Below are 22,813 nucleotides of genomic sequence, written 5' to 3'. Positions count from 1 at the left end.
CTTAGACTCTACATTTCATATATGCATGATGATTATTACATTATTTTCAGTTATTGATGATGATTAGTTAGATGGTTTATTATCACATGTGTTTTCTTATGGATACTTACCCCATACTTGCATGTCTATGGTGTGTGTGTTTATTCTTTTATTGTATGGTGTTTCTGATGTGGTTAAGGAAGGGAGTCGTAGTCACCTGCTAGTCGAGATCTACACAATGCACCACTTCCTTCCATTGCCTGTTTAGCTTAGCATATATATATTGTATGTACATGCATAGATTTTATGCAGGTTGTAGGTACCAGGTATCGATTTTCCTGAATTGTCAGGATGAGCGTACCCTATTGCACTATCTCAATGGTAAGAGAGGGGAGATAAATTCTCAAGTCCAAATCCTAAACCCTTAAACCATTTGTCCTAGAAAGGTAGGACAAGTATCTAAGATATTTTACCTTCTGAATGTGTCGGATGACATAATTCGTGATTTTAATCCTTTAGACTGATTTTGTATGGATTTTTCTATGATGGGTTTTCATATTTTATTTTGGAGGTCTATGGTGAATTTTCTATTAATTAAGTCTAAAATTAAAAAGATTTAATTAATAATTTAATTATTTTGGAGAAAAATAATATAAGGTTATGATATTTTGATATTTTGATTTTAATTAATTAAATGAGAATTAATTGAGAAAAATAATTAAATAAAAGAAATTAAAATTATTAATAATAAAATAATAATAATGATAAAAGAATTAAAATAAAAGTTATAAGTCTACCTAGGAGTAAGCACCTTCCTTGATTGCACATATGTCTACAACACAAGAGTTAGTTCACAAATTAAGCACATGGTGTCTACAACCTTGTGACTCATCTAGAAGGTTGGAGAAAGCTCGTGCTTGGTTGTCAATGCTTATCTCGTCTTCTGGTTGTTTCTAGAGACATTCTAGGTGCTTCCTTAGAGTTCTTTATATTCAGGCGCTCCAAGAAGCTCGGGGAGAGTGTGTTTGGAGGACCGGGGACATTGGAGAAGGAAGGAGCTTACTCTAAAGATTCTGAGGAGAAGTGATTTAGCATCAGTGTCCAAGTAGACACTCGTGGTTTTTGCATATGTTATTTTCACTTCTTGCACTTCTTATCTTCGTGTCTTTTGAATGCTTTCCGAGGATTTTCATATGTTGAATATCTTGGTTGTATGTATTTTGTCATGGGTAGTTAAATTCCTATATGAGAAAATCCCACATGCGTAGATCTGAGGAAACTAAGGGGCTAAGGTTTTCAGATGCTTATGGACAAACCTATTTAAAAGAATTAATGGGTAAATTTAGAGAACAATTATTTTAAAAGAAAATTCTTAACTTATAGAATTGGAAAGCCCTTTTTGTTTAAAAACTATGTATATGTTCTCTTTTTAAAATATACAAATCTGCACACACACACACATATATTATATGTGTGTGTGTGTTTACGTATATATACATACATACCTAATACTGACTTAAATGAACCTAATAAGATAATTGTTTGTTCTCGCCCATGCCTCAAGTGCTAGTACAGACTAGGATGAGAGTAGAGAGAATGCTTGGTTGCAACCTTGCATTTCGTAGTATGCCTCGTCAGTACGAGAGGATACTAGTGGCTGCATAGGGATCATTAGGGGGTCGGGGTCTATTGAGAGACTACCAAGGTAACTCTAGCATGATTCATGTGATTACACTTTCCCACTTACATAGTAGGTTCCTACATGTCTTTGTTATGCCTTTGTGATTAGATGTCGGTTTGTGATTGGAACCTTTGAGTTAGTAAACTTTTAGGATTCCTGGACTTAGAAAGTATTTGTGCTATGTGATTTGATAACCTATTTGGGACTCGAGATTATCTCCTCAGTGCGGTGGGAGTGGACCATTTAGGTTCTACGTGGTCGGGTGGTAGTGCTTTTTCACTCTTACCATTTGAGATTCGTCTGAGACACCGTGGCTGATGCATATGATTAGCATATGTTGGATGATGTTATCTTATGCTTTATTTTGCATGATTAGATTTCTTTCTGCATATGATGTAGTATGTTTTAGGAGTGACATTCCTACTATGATAATATCGACGATCTCTTCGGTAACTTGGGATGTTACGCATGGAGGGATGGCTAGGACCCACGATGGTCTAATGATGCTATTTACAATTGGGAGGAACCGTGGACTTAGTTAATTACATGTTATGATTTATGATTATCTCTTATGATGATGTATCATGTATGACATGTGGTTTCATTTACTTTATTGCACCATGGACTAGAATTAGGATGATGATGTACTTTATTTTCACAGATGTATATTCTTTTAAGCCTATCATACCCTGTGGCATGTACAGTGGATGATTGAGCATTATGAAATGTAATTTACTAAAGGGACATTTGAAACAAAGTATATTGTTTAAGAACGTTGGATTTATCATTATTATTTCATAAGGATGTGATGTTAGATGGAATCATTAATAGTTAATTTAGATGTGATTCAACGTTAAGGGATCCTTGAAGAATGTAACCTGTTATGTATGTTTACTTTCAGTTGAATGATGTTATTGCTTCCGTTACTATGTGTATGGTTTAACTTTCATGTTTTTTTTTTTTAAAATGCTACCAAACTTAGTGAAACTTTAGGTTAATTCTTTGGATCCCTTTGCGAGGCGTTACAAAGTCAAGTAAATACTCCAACATTTCACAACCCCTAATTGTAAGGTCAGTCAAGGATGAAAATTTTTGAAGAGATATTGGCAAGCTTGTCAATAAGTCACTCTTGATATGCAACTCTTGCATCTTTCTTAGTTGACCAATGTTCACTGGTAGCTCATTTAATCTACATGTATTACATAAAAGGAGCTATGTCAAGGAAGCTTGATCTGTAATGTAAGGAGGCAAATGTTCTAATTGTGTATAGTTAGAAAGGCTCAAACTCTCCAGCTTTATCATATCTTCCATAATGTCTAACTCTAAGGTGAGTTCATAGAATCCCTCTAAGAGGAGATGTTGCAGCAGTGTCAACTTCTTAAAAGAGACTGATCACTTCCTTACATAACAACATATAAGTATTGGTTAAAGTCAATTGGTAAGCCTTTGGTATTCAAGAAAAATAATGCTTAAAGAATAATTGTTTGAAATTTAGCAAGTTCAAACTTATAAACTTGAAAATCAATTTCCACATTTTGCACAAAAATTAGAGAATATAATGTTCTATTCCAGAAATAAGCACCAAAAACTCATGCCATAGTCTTCGATTTCAAACAGAGGCTATGGAGAGGGTTGTACAAATAGACATACAACGAAGGAAGTGGAATGGGCAAGGCAAGGCATACAATGAGGGTGGTGGTGTGCATGGAATGAGGAATATAGTTATTGTTAAGTTTCAGGATTTGCACCTAGTACTGAACTGAAAGAGTTCAGTAATCCTTACTTAACATGGGAATCACTTCACTTCGTGGGACATGCAAATGAAATGAGACTTCAGATTCTAGGCCAGCTCCTATTGGATATTCAGTGATATTTCCAAGATCCTAACTTAAACTTTAGGGAAAAGGGAAGAAATTGTTGAAAATAAACCTAAACCTATAGCCTACACTAGGAGATGGTGATACACCAAAATGACATGGAAAACTCAAACACACTTAACAAAGAAGGATTATACAACTACTTGACATACAACAAAACACATCTTTCTGTAGAGATTTGCATAAGTGATTTGTAATAAGGTTTGAAGGATAAATTAGCAAAAGGAGGAAAACATATGCCTCTCATTTTACTAATTTCACCTTTAAAAACACATATCACAACTTGCAAATAAACTTACTCCTCTACAACTAGGTGCTAGAATGAGACAAAAGAACAAGGAACAAGAACAGTTCACAAAATTGCTTTATCAAATCATTCTATCATCACACACAGAATTGCAGAAACAAAGAAGGTTCAAACTTTGACACAAATAACATGATCACAATTGCTGTCACCTGTATTGAGTCTCCAAAATGAATTACAAATTATGCAAAAAATAATAAAGACTCAAAATAGAAGTCACATCCACTTCTCTGCATAATTAGAACTCCTAAAAATGAGTTGCAAAACTCATTAAGTACAAACCAAGCCTTGGGTCAAAAGCAGAATAAAAGCCTCAAAAAGAGGTCCCAATAACTCACATAATGAAGTCCTACCCCTAGGAAAACTCCATTACCTCATAAAGAAACCAATGAGTCACTGATAACTGCACTGAAAATGCTCTAACAGTCAATAAATCTCCTCCAACTACCAAGGCAAAGTCAAATTTGACCTGGAAAGCCTATATTCCCTCCTAGAAGAATTCCTGATGTTTGCATAGTGACTTCTTCTTCAAAGGAATGAAATACGCATAAACTTTCTTTTTGCATTTTAAATAGGAATTAACATTAATGATTTATAATTTATCATTAAATATTAATCCTTTACAATTGGATTATTACAAAAAGAAAAGAAAATCCTCTTACTTGCATTTAAAAAATAATAATAATAACAAAAATGATTTATGTGAATCATTTAACATTATTTCTTTAAAAATTTTACACTTATGTAAGAATAAAAACCTTCCTAACACAAGAAACCCTCTAAGGCAAAATATAAAGTCCCCCCCCCCCTTCAGAAAACAAATACAAAGACAATTGCAATGGGAATAAAATCCCATGAAATGACTTTCGGATTTCAAAAATTAATGAAAAACAAAACAGGGCATAATAAGGCTCAAATACCCTAAGTGTCATTCATTTTTTGCATTCACATGTTGGAGGTCTTTAGAAATTCAAGGGTTTCTGAGTTGTGTGTCGCCATTGTTGCATTTTGTTTGCCATGAAATACCTTTGCTGGAGCTAAAATTGTAATTGAAAATCTGTTGGAGCTTTGTTTTTCCTCTTTGTTGCGGAGGTAAGAAAGTAATTTTGAAGCATTGTTTGTTGCTTTTTTACAATACTTTGCCATTGTTGAAAAGATCTCTATTGTATATTGGATTTTGTGTTGCTCTTTGTCTTGCTTAAATCCACCATGGAAAGTTTAGTGCTTAGCTTGCTCTTATGTTATTCAGTTGCCCCAGTTGTGAGTGTATAAAACTTGTCATTCCCAATAGCCACAATTCCAAGGGCATGTTGTGTGTAGTTGGGCACTTTGGCAACAAACTCAAATGTGTAATAATTCTTGCCCTTAATCATGCACTCTTTCACATTTAATAACTTTGTTTTCTGAGATGAAGAAGTCAAAAACTTTTTTACTAATGTCTCAGCAAACTCCTCTGGTGGTCCAAGTTCATGAATATCTATTTTGCTCGTTGGCACAATATTGACACTGACACTTTCTAGGGGTTCAATCACATCTTTGTATTTCTTATCTTGGCCATTACCACAAATTTCAGCCAACCAAAAGGATATAGGAAAGTATATCCATCAAATTTATCCAAGACTGCCTCGTAGCCCTTTGGTCTATTTTTTTTTTAGCCAAGGAAATGTTTGTCAAAAATGCACCCGTAGTGAGTACCGCTACTACTTCCAAGAATTCTCTTCACGTAGTCCTGTTGATTACTTATTGAAGTTGATTTTGAACCTTAGGATTCAATTTGTACCCAGAACATTTTCTCCTGTGCATTTGAGCTTAAGCAAATTCCTTATCCTTATTTATATTTTAAAAACTATTTAGAATAACATACAATCCAGCTATCTTGCTTTTTCTAATAGCCCAGTCATGTGATGGTTGTGTTCTAAAAAATCGAATGGGATTCTTTTGTTTTTTCCTTGCAAAGGTATTACTCTATATTTGATAGCAACTCAATGGAGCTCATTGATTTTTGCATGTATCTTTTCAATGTTGTACATGTTGAGTTTTAAAATCACCACAAAATCTGAAAGTCCAGGTAATCTTTCAAGAATTCCTTCCTTATAATAGTGAATGAATGGTGAAAACAACTCTTTAAGATTGTTCACAACATATGCTTTCATTTCCTCATTGTCACTCTGCAAATTATACTCTTTAGTGTTGACAAACATTGTGACCAACAACCAAAGGCAAGTCAGCAGAAATGATAAAAGAAATAAGTTCACGAAAAGTTTTAGATAGAGTTTTGCTTCCTTGATAAATACTCTTTCTATAACAACGGCATGCATTATGCTTCTCATGGCATGTCCATCTTTCCATTCCTAAACACTGCATTCTATTTATACATACCCCCTTTGTAATGCTTGTATTATATCCTTGGCAATTAATCTTACTCTCACACTTTATGGATGAATGACAGGAAGAATCTGTAGCTTCATCAATTGGTACATCATAATCATAGTTTGCTGTGATAAAGGCATCATAATCATAATTTGTTGTGATAAAGGCCCTCCTGATTGTGCCTCTATGATACATATAATAGTTTTCAAATGTACCATTCTTTGCATAGAATCTTGTAGTGGCATGTGCAATGTCCTCTACTGGTCTATGATGCTTTGCCCCTTTAAAGATCTAAAACCTTTCTTTGATTTAAAGTCTCATCTTGTCTTCTAATTTGAAGCTACAAACCTCTCTCATAGATGATCAATTCCCTTCATAGCTCGTTTCTCTTATTGATTTCTTCATTTCTTTTGAATGCATTGTGAATTTCAGCAATGATAATGATGATTGTTTCATAAGGTTTGAGCACGGGCTCATGACACTCATAAAGCTACTCTTTCCTTAATCTACATTTAATCTTGATTATAATGAAAGGTTTCATACCAAAGTTAGTATGTCCCTTTAACACTATATGTTTCCACTTTTGCATTAAAACACTTAGAATTTGTTTTGTTGTTTTTTGTATGTATTCAAAATAAGAAGAATATGACATGTGCAAGTATTGAACTGTAGATAACCAATCATTGCTTAGATCATAATGATCTAACTCCACCTCTTTCTCTTGTAAGGGAATGAAGAACCAAGAGCTTGTTGGATCGAGAGCTGGACCAGAGCGACAAGGTGACAATAAAGAACACCTAACCAGTCAAAGTTTGAAAGGCAATGACTGGTTATCTCTATCTTTCTCTCATATGTTTTATTTTTCTTATTTTTAATACATATGAAAGAAGGAGTACTCATGATTTGTGTGAGATATGTCATTTCCAACACCTTTCTATTCATTTCATACTTTGTAAATATGAAAATTGTACATATCAGTGATGATTTATACAATGAACATTATATCTCTTTTGCTCATGATTTATTGTATGATTGCAAAATGATCGAACGTAAATGAATAGAAAATAAATATTTTCCTTCTGCAATGTTACTTGAAGTAAAATTTTCAGCACGTGTAAAATTTTGGTAATAGTTATACAATATTGTCAATGTGATTACGATGGAATATGGTCAACTTAAATTGATACAAAATTTTATAATTGTACAATATAGTGGCAGAAAGATTCAAGCAGATATTGTTATAATTTTGTAGTACACCAATGCATGATGAAAAGATTTAAAGAATACAAACTAATAGTCCATAAATTTAACACTTAAAAATAATTATGCAAGAGGTTTACACTTTGAACTCAATAGCCCAAATAATATTTGATTCAAAATCTTATAATTGACGATTGAAGAATATAAAAACTAGGCATTTTTTCCATTGAACATTGTGCCACATTTTTCTCATAAGGTTTATAGTCTCAACAATATAACTCTGTAACAAGTGCATTTCATGCATTGAACACTACAACATGTCTCAAAAAGTTTGTAGTCTCGTCTAACATCAAATAATTTATAGAGTCCCTACAATAAGTATATAAAACACAAGATTTATAGTGTCATCTAAAATCATAGTCCTGCTATAAGAATGTACATAATGGAAGAGATTGAAAATACAATGTTATTTACTCTATACAATCAACACTAAAAATGATTAACCATTGAAACTCAAATTATATTTGATGCAATCTCATATCATCCATTTATTTCATCTATTTTTACCTACTTGACTACAACACTACATTTTGTAAGCTACATGATCAAATTTTAGTTTTCTTCAAGTTAAATAAAACGAAGATTGTAAGGAACCTCTTATAAATGAAATTCTCATTTAGTCATACATTTACTTAACTGATTCCTTGGTAGGATTTATTGAGTCATTGCCATGTGCCAAACATGGTTCAAGCACCAAATATATAAAAGAATCAAACAAAACATTCCAAAAGCATATGTACATAGGATGATTTCTTGTAAGAGCAATATGTATATTGGTGATGGTGATGAAGCAAGATTAGAAGCAATTATTTGAAATTGTGAACATTTTTCAAACTAGCAAAAAATAAATTGTGTTGTATTAAATTGAATTGTTTGGTTGTGACTGATCAATGGCATATAAGTGTAAGTTGAAATGTATTATCGAATGTATGTGGTAGCATTTACAATATTACAAAAAATCTTAAACATATTGTTTTAAAAATTCTACATTAACTACATTTGGTCCACCACAAAGAGAGTTATGTGGCAATTACTACACTTTGTTGATAGTTTGCGGGCTATTGGATATATATATATTCTAGTAAATAGTTTCAGTAAGTAGGAATTAACATTGTTCTGACTAATTTGATGGACCCATTTTCAGAGTGGATCATATTAGTTCACTTCTGCTAGGTAGCATCTTGTAATATGTGGGAGAAAACAAGTTTTGTTAGTCAATGGAGGGGATATAATCTCAAAGCTTTGAAAATAATTATTTTTTCTTTTATGTATACTACAACTAGGCTTGAAGCATATTACTTTTTACACCTATTCATGATAGGGGAGGAGAGTGGCATTTGTAACAATATTGTTCTAGGTCAGTGTGAACTTTGCTTTTTTTGATATTTCACACAGACTGAAGACAAATTTGGATTTGTTCTCTATGTAGTCTTCATACTTCATGTAATGCCTCGCCCGAAGATCCTTGGAAACAAGGATGAAAACAAGTCAGAACAATTTTTTTTACAAGTGTAAGTGCACATGATACAACCTACACAAACCAAAAGATCGCAACGAAAGACTGAAAGACAACCAAGCACCAACGGATCTCCAAACGCCACTACCAACTAGAACACAATCACGAAAACCACAAAAGGCTACCAAGCTGACTCTTGGAAACTGGCTAAGTCTGAAATCCTGAAGCCTTGAAATTTGGCTAAGTCTGAATTTCTGAAGCCCTAATTTTTCCTAGAATCTACACCTTAGCTCGTAGAGGTCTGAAACCCATCTCAAGTGAATCGTCGCATATATTAAAATATATCCTAAGTATAAGGAATTAAATATATGTCAGCTTATCTTAAGTATAAGGAATTAAATATACGTCAGCTTAAGTATAAGGAATTAAATATACATCAGCTTATACTTAAACGATATATTTTAAACCCCGAAGGACTACAACAAAAACCCAAAAATTGAATTTCAAAAGAAACCTCCTGCATTCAAAATGCAACAACATAGGCTTGAAGAACGCCCAAAAGGGTATCCAGATCAACTCTCAAAAAGATCATAACACTACAAAAAGTGCCCGTTGTTGGCACACGCAGGTTTTTACCAAAAGGCGTGCGACACTTTTCACTAAGGGAGGGCGACACTTCTCCCTTACTGCGTGCGACACTTCTCAAGAAGGCGTGCGATACTAGAAAAGTATCGCGCAACATTTCTCATAAAGTCGTGCGACACTCTTCTAGTGTCGTACGACACTTCTTCAGTATTGTGTGCGACACTTTTTATTTTCGTGCGACATTATTTCTATGGGCGTGTGATACTTTATCAGTGTCGCACAATGCTGAACAAATGTCGCCCATAGAAAATAAAAACACTTACAGAAACTCAAAAATGGGAATAAAACGACAAAAGAACCTCCACACCAGGGAGTACCGGATCCACATCTCGAGGCCAAAACACTCGAACCAAAATTGAGTAACAGAAAACGAGATCTAACCATCTATCAAACAAAGAAGGGAAAGTACAGAAAGGAAACATCACGACAACTGAAATAACATCGCAATGAACATGAAAATAACCTCTTACATTTAAGCATAACTATAAAAGCAATAAACCAATTAACCAAACTAGGTACGCGGTTCCTCCCAACCGTCAATGGCGTCATAGGACCATCGTGGGCCCTAGCCATCCCCCGCGCATAACATCCCAAGCCATCGATTAGATCATCGGTGCTGTCGTGATAGGGACATCACTACTAACATGCTACAATATAAGTAATGAAATCTAACATGCTAGTAGTAACATAAGATAACCCTGTAATCAGATAACATCATCTACTACATGCTAATCATCATAATGAGGAAAGCGTTAAAACTAACATCATCTAAGCATGATAACATCATAATGAGAGCATAAATCACAAGAAGCATACTCCGTATACCGAAGTACCAAGTGACACATCCAACAACGATCACGCTAGAACAATGGACCGTCTCTGTACACCGGTCCCTAGTAGTGATGAAGGTAGCTACGCCTCCCAACCACGTGGCACCCGTAGGTCCACACCCACCGTGCTGATGGAGATGATGATCCAACCACACACACACAAAACAACAACCATGGCTAACACACACGCCAAGCAATATGATGACTGAATCCAAGACATAGACAATGCATAAACTACAGGTCCTGGTCAGACACCTCAATGGGCTACTACGTAGGGACTGACATCATGGAGAGTCGCTTGGCATCAAAAAGCCCAAGGTAGTATAGGAAGCTACTCTTCTCAATAGAAGGCACACAACCTAGGGCAGCTACTCTTCACGACGGAAGGCGCACAACCCACACATTTTAATTATCTTGTATTTATTACCACCCAAAGTTTTAAATTTAATTATCACTTATATAAAACTTCCTCTGCCAATCGGGAAGTAGTCACCAGGTTACAGGATAGAAGCCCCCTCCATATGCTACCCTACCCTACCCATGCTCATCCAACGATGAGCGCTCGAAGGCATGCAAACTCCCAACCCAACCCCAATGATCACAACTTTCGAAAGTACCACGGAAGATCGAGCCCCGCAGGTCACCCGACAATATACATGTGTGTGGCGCACCACCATCATAGAGATCATACACAAGGACAGGATGAGAATGCAAACAAAAGTCAATCGACTGAAAACATAATCGGGATGACAGATGCTACGCGCATCCCAATGCAACAAAAGATGCAATAGTGTTCTGACTGGTGTCCAAACGGATCATCCAGATCCACGAACCACAATGTGCCAAGAAAACTCGAGAAAACAGGGCGGCATGCAAAACGAGGTAAAAACTCCAAATTTTGGAAAAATTCCAAAATTAAAACCCATTTGGCCTTTGGGTTCAAAAACCCCAAAAACCCAAACCCCCATTTCAAAAACAGGTAAAACGTTCATACTCGACCAACCGGGCAGAACTAGCAAATAGAAACGGAGGGGAACACTAGTTCACAGCCTCTTAACATATTGCTACAAGAAACAGAAGCAGAAACAGAGAAAAAACATTAAAACGGGAAGGCCCTACCTGACAGCAAAAAGGGCCGAAATTGAAACCCGTAGAATAAAATAAATACTCCGCTGAAACTGCTGAAACTTTCGGCAAAGCGAGAACTCCTCGAGCCGAATCCAATGGGACAAACCTCGCAAAGATCCCACGCTCACAGCTCTCGCAACGAGCAAAACAATAATCCTTCAGAAGAGGATTTCCAAATTTGCTCTCCAAACTCAATTTTCCAAAATGTGAGAAGTGAATAATGAATTCTCTTTTCCAATATTTATTCATTTTGAGTGAATAGCTGATAATGGAAAATAGCTAGCTGGAGTAGTTAAACTCCGAAACAACCCAAACGAAAATAGGTTATTATCCATAATGGAAATTCACCTAAGGCAAAGCTGCCAGAAATTAAATCCAAAAGATTAAAAACTCAAAAACCCAAAAATTACAGAAAAACACTTAACACTTTCGCGACAAATGCGAACCTCTAAATGCACAGACATGTTCACTGGTCTAATCACATAATGCAATTGAGTTCGGATTTACTAATCACCGAAAGGTTTTAATATAAAACAAGTAAATAAGGATACGTCGACCATATAGGAGCGACATTGGAAAAATATGAACAGCTGGATCACTAACTCCATAGGCCACTGCCAGGGATGTAATTCCTGCACACTAGAACACACGATCAAGTGCAATTGCATATAATATAATAGCCGAAGCAATTAAAGCATTTAAATAACTCATTAATCCATTTACACCACTCATATTTGCATTAATCACAAAAGACGAGAATGAAGTAAATAACCATAGTATATAATCCATCTCATAACATAGTCAACAATTAGGTCCAATACATCATATCACCAGATAATCAGTTATCATAGATCTATTGTCATCTCAAAATAACATCAACATGCAAATATGATAAACTGAACAACATAGCAACAAAGCATCTATGGTACGGAAATCAAAGTATAACATTCGACCCTTAGGTCGTCTCAAGGTACAAATATCAAAAGAGTATCAAGTATCTCTCGAAACAAAAATAGACAAGGTACAGACTGCAAACACGAGAGGCACTACACTTCATTTCTACAATTTATGGCACCAACTCTTTAATTATGGAATGGTCAATTGAATAGTATATAATCTGTTTGTTTTAAGTAGCCAATACCATTTTCAGATGGATCTTATTTACATAGTTGACATTTTCATTATACTTGATGCAGTATCCAGATCCTTCCTTGAGAATACCGAAGCCATCAAATTTGTAATTGCATCATGAGCAGAAGGCAATGAAAGGATTAGAAAATGGATTGACAACTCTTAGAATGCCACAAACCTATTTGACAGTTAATGAATATTATTGAAAGGAGTTTCGTTTAATTTTGAGAAAATGAATGTGTCATAATTTTTTTCTATTACCTCATATGTGTATTGCAACAATTCATTCAACATTTCAAGAGTTCTTGAGTCATTTAACTTGTAAATGTATGTAGCCATTCCTATATGGAATGTCTTTTTTGTCCACCCTTGTGACGATGTTGTAGAAGAGAAGTGTTGGAGTTTCATTATGATGCAACATTTTGTCTATTGGAGCATGACGATGACCCAGGTTTGGATGTAGTTCAAGCTACAATATAGTGGTAATGTTAGCTTTCTGCAAAGATGGAGGTGAAGGTTTATTTTGATACCATATGCATCATAATATTATTGGTTGTTCATAATATTTTTAGTACAATAGTTACATGTCCTCTGTCATCATCACTATGATTTTCTTTGACCTCAAATGTTGCTAGTGATCCTATTTTTTTCCTCCAACTACCAGTGCTCCAACAATACCAATTAGATACTCATTTGGATTGTTTAGTAGCTGGTGATTTGTACTACTTGGAATGAAGTTGTATTTTGTGCAAATTCGAGGAATTATTTCAATGGTGTTGATCTCTTTCAACACAACTATATAGTCACAATCTCCACAGTCATAGTCAAATTTTGGCTCCAATAGAAAAAAAAATGCATATGCCCATCCCTACAATAAATTTATCTTCAAATTCATGACCAAAATACCCTTCACATTAATTCTTATTGTCATTTCTCCTTTATATATGTGACATCAATACGAAGCACCTCACGGGTCTTGTTGATTTTTTCAACGATGTATTTGTACACAACCAATACATCCTCTTCAAAGATCTTACTAGTTTATCTTTCAATAACTTCTTCAATTGAAATAGTACCAGTTGTTTTTACCTTTGACCTGTGTATTGCCTTTGTGTTTTTGTCAAATCTTGTTTGTTTTCTAAAAAGAATATCCACAAAAAAAATTATAGAACAACTTTATACCTTTTTGCATTCTGATTTCTTTGACCATTATGTTTTTTTAAATTCTTTTAACTACTTCCAGTTTAACTTTGGCAGTGGTTGCATCATTTTTTTGCATATTGTTTTCTTCCATTGTACCCTACAAATTGCAAAACCATGATTGAATAGCTATAGTTTTGTAGTCAATAAAATGCATGAAGAGAATAATTCCTTGGGAATTGTATTTATTTGTTTTTTTTACTATTATGGTTTTCAAATAGAAGATCTATAGATGTTTGACCCAATCACAATTGATTTGCATATTTCTTTTGAATGCATTGTTGTTTACAATAGGTTGGTTACAAATGTTGGGTGAATTGTAAGTAAAGTTGAAAAGCGGTTGGTCCAATATGCCTTTGATTTGAAAATATTGTATATGGTTGAATTAAGGTTTGACCATGTATGGTCAATAAATGGACGGTTAGTACTATGTGTAGTATTTAGTAGGAGTTTGAGGGTATGGTTCTACATATAGGATGTCAGACCTCTTCTTTTGTTGTTTGTTGTTTGCATATTGATGTTGAAATCTCCTACTATGTACAATATCTTATTTGGTTCTATGATTTTGACTACATTATTTAGAGCCTGTTCTAACTCCTCTAAGTAAGTGTGTGGTCTTCCATAAACATTAGTTATATTTATTACTTTGTTTGCTATTGTTATCTTCACTATCAGGGTTTCAACATTTGTGGAGATGCGGTGGTCAATTTTGGTAGTAGTTATGGTTTTATTTGTTAAAGTCATTAAACCATGGATACCAATAATTGAGAATTGGTTGTACAAGTTGCTGAAAGGGATTGGTTCTTTCTCTTTTGTGTTAAGTTCTTGCAAGCATATAATATCTGAAGATATTATATGGTAGTCATCGGTTAGGTCATATATATGTGGATGGTGTCCACAAGTGTTTAGTGTGCATAAGGTCAAGTGTGATGAGGATGTTAAACATATTTTGTTGCAGTCAAGCTTCCATGATGAAGTTGTTTGTAGCCATTCCATTTCTAGAATAATGTTCTTCACTTTCAATTTTTTTGGCGTAAGAGGCTTCACCAAGTATAGGTTTTCAATTGTTCATATTCGTGAGAGGGTTGTATATGCTAGACCATGGTGTTTTACTCCTATTGGATCAAAAGCAAGTGCCTCCATTGTAAGGCCTTGGGATTGATGAGTGGTACAAGCACAAGTGAGTTGTATGGGGAATTGTTTATGTATGGTTGTGTTTTTATTTGACATAATTTGTAGTATTGGTCTTGCAATATGCAATATAGGTACCCATTCATGTTGAATTTTACCAGTGTAGTATGTCATATATTTTAATCATTGTTGTCGCCCTATGTTTACATCATTAAACTTGTTCCAAACAATGATGACATTGTTATCTTTTTTATTATATAATTTGAATATACCATCTGAGTCATTGACAATATCATCTTCAGTGTTATAGTTACCTGAGTATATTTCTATTAAAACCCCTAGCTTCATGTGTATTTCACTTGGGAGTGATGTTGTATGTGTATAAAAGCGTATGGCATGGGATTGTTCTTCAATTTCATCAATAGCTTTCAATGTGATTTTATGGTCAGGCATGTCCGACAATATTTTATTGTTATGTGTAGCTACGTCTGTTCTACGAAAGAAGAGATATGGAAGTGTAGGGTCAGCTAGTATTGATTTCAAACAATGATCATTAAGGTATTCTATGTCTTCTATTGTTTGACTACCTGTACAGATTCTATTCAAAATAAAAACAAATGTTGCATCTTTTTGTCTCATTGTTGATGTCAAAGAGTAGCACTTTATATCGTCTTTCCAAAATTTGTAAGGCAATAGTTTTTTAGTAGTTGGTTTTCTTTCAAAAATGTTGGAATCTAAAACGGGCAGTGCTTGGTATAGATCACCACAAAAGATTGTGTCAAAACCTCCAAAATAGCATGTTGGTTTTTGCATGATATCATGTAGGTGTAAGACAGTATATCTTAAAAGAAGGAAAACCCTACTAAGGATATCTCATAGTTGGTAATAATTTTTGTACATCTTGTCAAGAGTCTCATTGCTTAATGCGATGAACTCTAACTTGTTGAATGGAATGTGCAATGCAGAATGAATTGTAATGCTACCAATATTATATGTTGCCTTCTCTATGTATGAAGCTATCAACCCCTTTGGTTTTGTAGGGTCATTATTAATGTAATTACTATATAGATGAATGAGTGCATGGTAAATAGCATTCATTGCAAATGTTTTGCTTGTACCAGCTCCACCTGCGAGGAATATGTATATTGAGGTCACTATATTTTGTTCTTTCCTTATTAGAGTCTCTTTCACTATCATTTGTTGTTTGATGTTAAGCACCCAATGTAATTTTAAGTACTTATTGTTATCTATTATCTCAAGGTGTTTGCCTATTTCAAAATTGGTATACAATGCATGACCTATTTTGTTGTTTGAGAGTCTTGGAATGTCTTTTACAATGTCGTAATATTCATGGATTGTATTGATTTTGTTTTGTGGATTTGATTCTACTTTACTCCAATCTCTACCATGTAGCTCATTCTTCTCTTTCTTAATGTCTCCCAATTTCGTATTCACATTGTAGCAAAAAAAATCACATTTTTTTAAAAACTGGCTCCTCATGGTGTTCATATGCAAATTGGCAAGTTTCAAAATTATGTAGGAGTGTGTCAACATTTATCACAAATGGGACATATAGGAGAAGTTTTCTCTATAGTAGTTAATTAGATAATGCTTGTTGTAATTTATGTAATGTATAATGTTTGGTTTTATTTTCTTACTAATTAGATGTTTTCTTATGTGATATTGTGTGACAAATTTAGCAAAGCATATTTGCTTTAGAGATTCTAAAAATTGAACATAATAATCTATAACTGATTTAGCCATCACATTTCTGGAATCATCTACCCCATTGTTCAATTGTTTTATAGATATAAGCACAAAGACTCTCTCTCCTCATGAGTTCTTGTATCAATAAATATACACTTTCGTGAAATTTGATTAAGTGGCATTGAGAGCACTAGATGTGCTTCTTGTTGTGTTGGCATTTGTTGGAAGTTTAGTAAAGCATTTCCAAGTTTTCTTATCATGTGAACTACATCTATATTATTATTTTTATGGTCATTTCTTATTTTTTCAAATGCATTTGTCATTGATTTGTCAACTTTTTCCATATATTACTCCTAGCAGAAAGAGCCCTTGGGGCTTAACCCCCAATCCCCCCAAGTCTAAGGAATAGGAGGAGGAGGAGCATAACACTGAAGAAGAGGATATGGAATCGAAGGTAGAGATGAAGGCGGAGGACAATGAATAGGTTGAGGAGGATATGAAAATTATGCCAGGGAACCCCAATAATAGGAAGGTTGAGGAGGCTTCACTGTTGGAAGAACCAAATGACCAAACTCCTATGATTTTAGGCCCTGTCTCTCCTATTTCTTCGCCACAGGGGAAAATAAAATTATAGGTGGAAGATAGTGGGGAGATGGTTTTGAAAGATAGGAGGGTTTCATGGAGAAATTTCAACACTAAAATGACAAAGATGGGGATTATCAGGGAGACGATGAACCCCCAAGTGATGGAGGATAAAGATGGAAAAGTTCATTTCAATGAACTAATCGACTCGACTTTGGTTGCAATTTCTGACAATGCGAGAGAATATGGGCTCAATCTACTCAATAACACTAAAAACAACATGATAGATAACTTTTGATCTATCAAGTGGATGTTTCATGAGATATAAGAGCTCAAGGAGAAAAGGAGCCAGGAGGACGACCATATGAGAAACAACGACTAGGGATACCATGCTGACCATGAGGATTGAATGTCAAAGGTTGAAAAAAGAGTTGTAAGGATGGAAACTACTAATCATAACCTAGCTAATCAGTTGATTGCAACTTTAAACAACCTGAATGAGAATACCAATAGTCTAGGTGAATCTCTGAAGGAAGCTAGATTTGGCAGGGAAACAGAAGATAAGACTAGTATGGACTTTGGGCAAGCCGAGGGAGAAACGAAAGAGACCAGGGGATTGACGGATGATCTAAACCAGGACTAGGTGGGCGTGGACAACCGAAGGGCCAATGAAGCTATAGAGACCCTACAGGTTCTAGATAGGGAGAACTAATAGTTACAATTTTCATTTTTTGTTTCGTCCTTATCTAGTGTTACTGGCTTTAGTTTCCTGGCCATGGGTCTGTCTTTTGGTTTTGGCTTTTTATAAGCAGATGCATAATAGCTAGACTTTACTTTATATTTCTATTTCAGTTATGTTGTAAAAACTTTTGGGTTTCAGGATCCCTGTAAAACCTATTTTAATTAATCAATAACTTTTTCCATATATGAACTACGACACATAGCTGCAACATATGCATTAAGTACAAATTGTGTGTTTGTATTTGCTTTCAATAATGTAGGCATTGTCTTTGAAAAACTATTATTCCAAATTTTGCAAGGTCTTCTTTTTAGAAATAGAGTAGGTCAGTCTAACGTAGATCTTATTGAGTCGATGTATTTGGAGTTTGTTAATTGTTTTTTTTCGGAAAACATGTCATATGTCCATAAACTATCATAGTTATCTTTTTCCAAGATTAAGAAAACATCTTTTACTTGTATTAATAGTGACTCTATTTTTTCCATTAAAGGATCTAGTATCATTGTTTGTGGAAATGAAGGTATTGGGAAGTTGTATCGACATTTTATTTTTGATGTCTTCTTACAACATTTTGTGTAGTAATGCTTGTGTAATTTTTCTAAAGATGGCTCTAAGTGGTCTACACAATAGGTTATGTAACTTTGTCAACGAATTTCACTATTTCATTGTTCTTCTCTCTGTCATAAATTGGGGCATTTTCAACCCAAATCAACATATGATCATATTCATTCCCTCTATTTTGAAATTCAATGACTGAGAAGAAGTCATTAATTTTGCCAAAAAATAAGTGATCATTGAAAACTAATTTCAGCAGTTGTTGTACTCTATGTTAGTAGTATTTTATACATGTGATAGGGTCTTCACATATAGGGGTGTCTTTGCCACAAGTATTGTAAGCATTTCTTTTACTATTGTATGTTTCCTTGTTAGTTTTTTTGTAGAACTTAAGTAGAGTGTTTCATAATGGTTCCCAATTTTTCTGAGCACTTGTAAAAGTGAGGAAAAAGGTGGGAGGACCTAATTGTCATATCATATTAAAAACCTTTTTCTTTAGCATTTGGGAATAGTTTGGAGATATTCTAGTTCTCTTGAAATCTATGCAGCAATGTTTGATTTCAAAATCTTTTCCAATTTAGGTTTGTTCTTCACATCTTTGGCAACTAGTTTCCTATTTTTTAGTTGACCTTTCTAATTTTCACCCACATTGTTGAGAGGACTTGGTGGATCAATATTTTAATTGTTTTAAAAAATAGGTTTGCTGTGAGTAGTGCAAATTCATGACTTGATTTTAGAAGTTCCCATTGCGAAACTCTTTGATAACTTAATTTTTCAAAGGTATGACTAGTACAGGACTCGCCAAAGAATAAGGTTGGAAAGTTCATTTCCTCAAAATGTTTATCTTTGAAATTTCCTATTGGATAAAATTCTTGTGCAGGTGCTAAATCAATGATTTTATCAGTCATGTTGTGTATGCTTCTATCACCTATAAATCCATGTATCAATGTGTATGTCTGGTTTTCATTGTCTCTGATTGAGATTCTTGTTCTACCTCATGTAATTGTAACCATGATTCATTTATTCTTACATTTTCTACTTTATACAATGATGTTTCTATCAATTCATATAGATCTTGCATTATGATATGAGGTTGTACCATTCCTTTTTGAAAAACATCTATATTCAAGACATCTCTTTAGAGAAACTACAACAATTGATGTGTTATCTATTGTTTGGGGAAGTGCTTTTTGGACAATGTTTAGATTTGCAATGACATTTATTATAGACCCAACCAAGCCAATTAGCAGTCTTCCATATCCAAGTTCTCATATTTGTGCGAAGGAAATTCTCAAGGATACAAACCTTTCTTCTAATTGAGTTAGCACTGTTACATGTCACAAAGGTTTATTTTTATAAATGTTTTGAGGTGTTGTAAATTTTCAAAGAGTAGATTGCTTTAGAGATTTGTAACATATTTTACATATGTTGGAAGTGTGAGATGGCCATTTACATTTTCTCAGGATTATATATACATCTTTCATTTTATTTGTTGGATGTCTCATATCTTTCCTGAATTGTAAAGTCTCACAAACTTAACAAGAATGTTCTAGTGTGTCCTGTATTACAAGTTCATATCTTACTATTGTTGTCATTTGTGTTTGCCTTCTTTTTCTCTTTTTCTTTTCAATTTTCTACTTTTCTTGATGTGTTGTGAGGTTTCCCTTGTTCTCATAATCAATAAAGGTATTTTTACTTGATTGTTCATTGTATTTGTTACATGATATGCTTCTTTTTGGATGTATTTTTTGATCTACCTTAAATTTGTCACACAACTTTTTTGCGAACTATTTAGGTCACTTTCTATGTTGTTATGATACATATGTTCTCATGGTTCTTCTTGTTTATTACTGGATTTTGTATAGCATGTTTATTTGCCCTTTTTTCATTTTGTACAATTTTAGAGTATGGCAAATGCGTTCCAACCTTTGCATTTCAATCAGAGGTTCAAAATGTATGTTTCATGGATTGGAATTATGAAATAGCAAATAATATCGAGTTTCAATCAAACTTTGATTGAAGTCAAGGTATTTCTTGCATGTTGTCAATGAGAAAATAGAGATATGAATATTTAACCACTTTGACATCCAGTGTATACAAAATATGTCTCCCCATAAACCATTTTCATTTCTTGTGTTTGTTTCTTGTGCAAGGAGATGCATTCTCCTCAAATAAGTATTCACATTGTGGAGTTCTTCTATAGTAAGAGGATGCAATTCATGACTATATGCGTAAAGTGCTTCTAGATCTTGTTTTTGAAGACAGTTGCAAAACTAATCTATTGTCCCATTTCGCAATTGACTAGAAGTTTTTGTGAAATCAAGTAGAAACACAACAGAGTCAAATAAGTAGTCACCAACATTGTATTTGAACTCTTGCAATCTAGATAGTCCTTGCTTTGCGAGTTCTTTGTCAATGCTGCAAGGTTGACTTTGATATTGCATCTTGATACTTACAACATCTACTAATACATCCTTTTTAGCAAAATAGCAAGTCTTCTTTAATTTATGTCTCTCCTATGTTTTCTTGTATGTCAACCATAATTTTTTAAAATTAGTATGCTCTGCTTCCAAGTTTTATGCTTTTGATTATTGTTCACTACTTTAATCTTTTTCCATTTACACCCTTATATTTTAATTATTATATATGTTAGCATTGTCTCAAAATTGACACTACTTTAACCAAATTAGTTACATTGTTAAGATTATCTTAATGGAATTGTTTAAAGAAAAGAAAAGTACATCTCAATATTATGACAAATTAAAAACATATAAGACTTAAGACAAGAATAGGAGCATTATATGTCATAGTCATGAATATGTAATCATTGCATTGCCATATTGTTAAGGTGATTTTATTCATATTATAATTCTATTTGAAGATGTTGGCAAGTACATTTCTCATAGATTATGATATACCATATTTTAAAATGTCAAATGTCTAGTGTAACTTTAGAAATATGGAATGTACATATTAATGTGTCTCAGAAACTAACTATTCATACTGAGCAATGTTGCAAGAGCATTAGTGCAAATTTAGAAAATAAAAAATAAAAAAATCTAAAAGTCCAAAAAACTTGCTTACTCTGTACGCTACTTTTTTATACAATTCTAAATATATTATGTCCAAGCATAAATGTATATGTTTAGAGGCATTTCATAGTGTGTGGATAGTTCCATTGGCACCATTAAATAAACAATTTTCAATATTAGTTATAATGCTCTCAATTTGAAGATGTTGGCTACTACATTTCTCATAAATTATGATATATCATATTTTTAAATGTTAAATGTCTATGTCTATTGTAATTGTAGAAGTACTGAATGTTCATATTAATGTTTCTCAACAATTTACCATTCATACTTAGCAACGTTGCAAGAGCATCATTACAAATGTAGAAAAATATATTTTTTAAAGTTCAATAAACTTGCTTACTCTGTAACCTACTTTTTTTTATACAATTATAAATCTACTACCTTTGAGGTTAAATGTATATATTTAGAGGCATTTCATAGTGGTGGATAATTCCATTGGGACAATTCAACAAATAGTTTTCAACATTAGTTACAATTCTCTCAATTTTGGATACCTTGCACTTTATAACACCCATTTCCAAAATAATTTCATCATATAGTGCAAGGTGTTTCTTATCAACATTGTCTATAGCATTCAAATCACCACATGTTGAGCTTATTCTTTTTCTATCTGTTGCATAGGTACAACCGCTTCTATGAGGGTGCATAATATGTTCAATGTTTGACAAACTAACATTAGAATTGTATGGATTTCACTGTACAAGTGAGCTATTTGGATTCAATGGGAGGATTTATTTGTTTGTAGGCCATATTATGGTATCATTTCCTATAGTAGATTGTGGAATGATACAATCAGATATGGTACCAAACCAAAATGACCATATGTACCGAGCTTGTGTTCTCATTATACTAATTTTTTGTTTACAACTTGAAATGTTGTCCAATGATTATAAATATAACAAGTGCTAAAAGGTTAGACAATATACCACTGCTTCCTTGTACTTTTATGGATTCTAAATCTTTAGATTTGATAATTCCTATAGCTATTTGAAGAAAATTTGAATCTCCAACATAGGAATTGTATGTTAATCTTGGCTTTCTAGTAAGAATTTTATGAATGGTTGAAGTATTGTATGGTTCAGATATGGGTTCTTGTTGATATGTTTATTGTGGATTCTAGGTATCTTTGGTGTTTAATGGTTC

General features: G+C 33.7%; 1 pseudogene; it reads right to left on the bottom strand.

Annotated features, from left to right (window-relative positions):
* Positions 1–5,082: 5,082 nt before the first annotated feature.
* The window catches only part of LOC149551652 (psbP-like protein 1, chloroplastic pseudogene), a 32,867-nt pseudogene continuing 15,136 nt past the window's right edge, over positions 5,083–22,813 (bottom strand).

This window comes from Cupressus sempervirens, chromosome 6 (assembly GCF_028749045.1).
Source record: "Cupressus sempervirens isolate cs-2001-9-10 chromosome 6, ASM2874904v1, whole genome shotgun sequence".
NCBI classification, from domain to species: domain Eukaryota; kingdom Viridiplantae; phylum Streptophyta; class Pinopsida; order Cupressales; family Cupressaceae; genus Cupressus; species Cupressus sempervirens.
The sequence above is the reverse complement of the archived record's forward strand: the minus strand, read 5'-3'. Positions and strand labels throughout refer to the sequence as shown.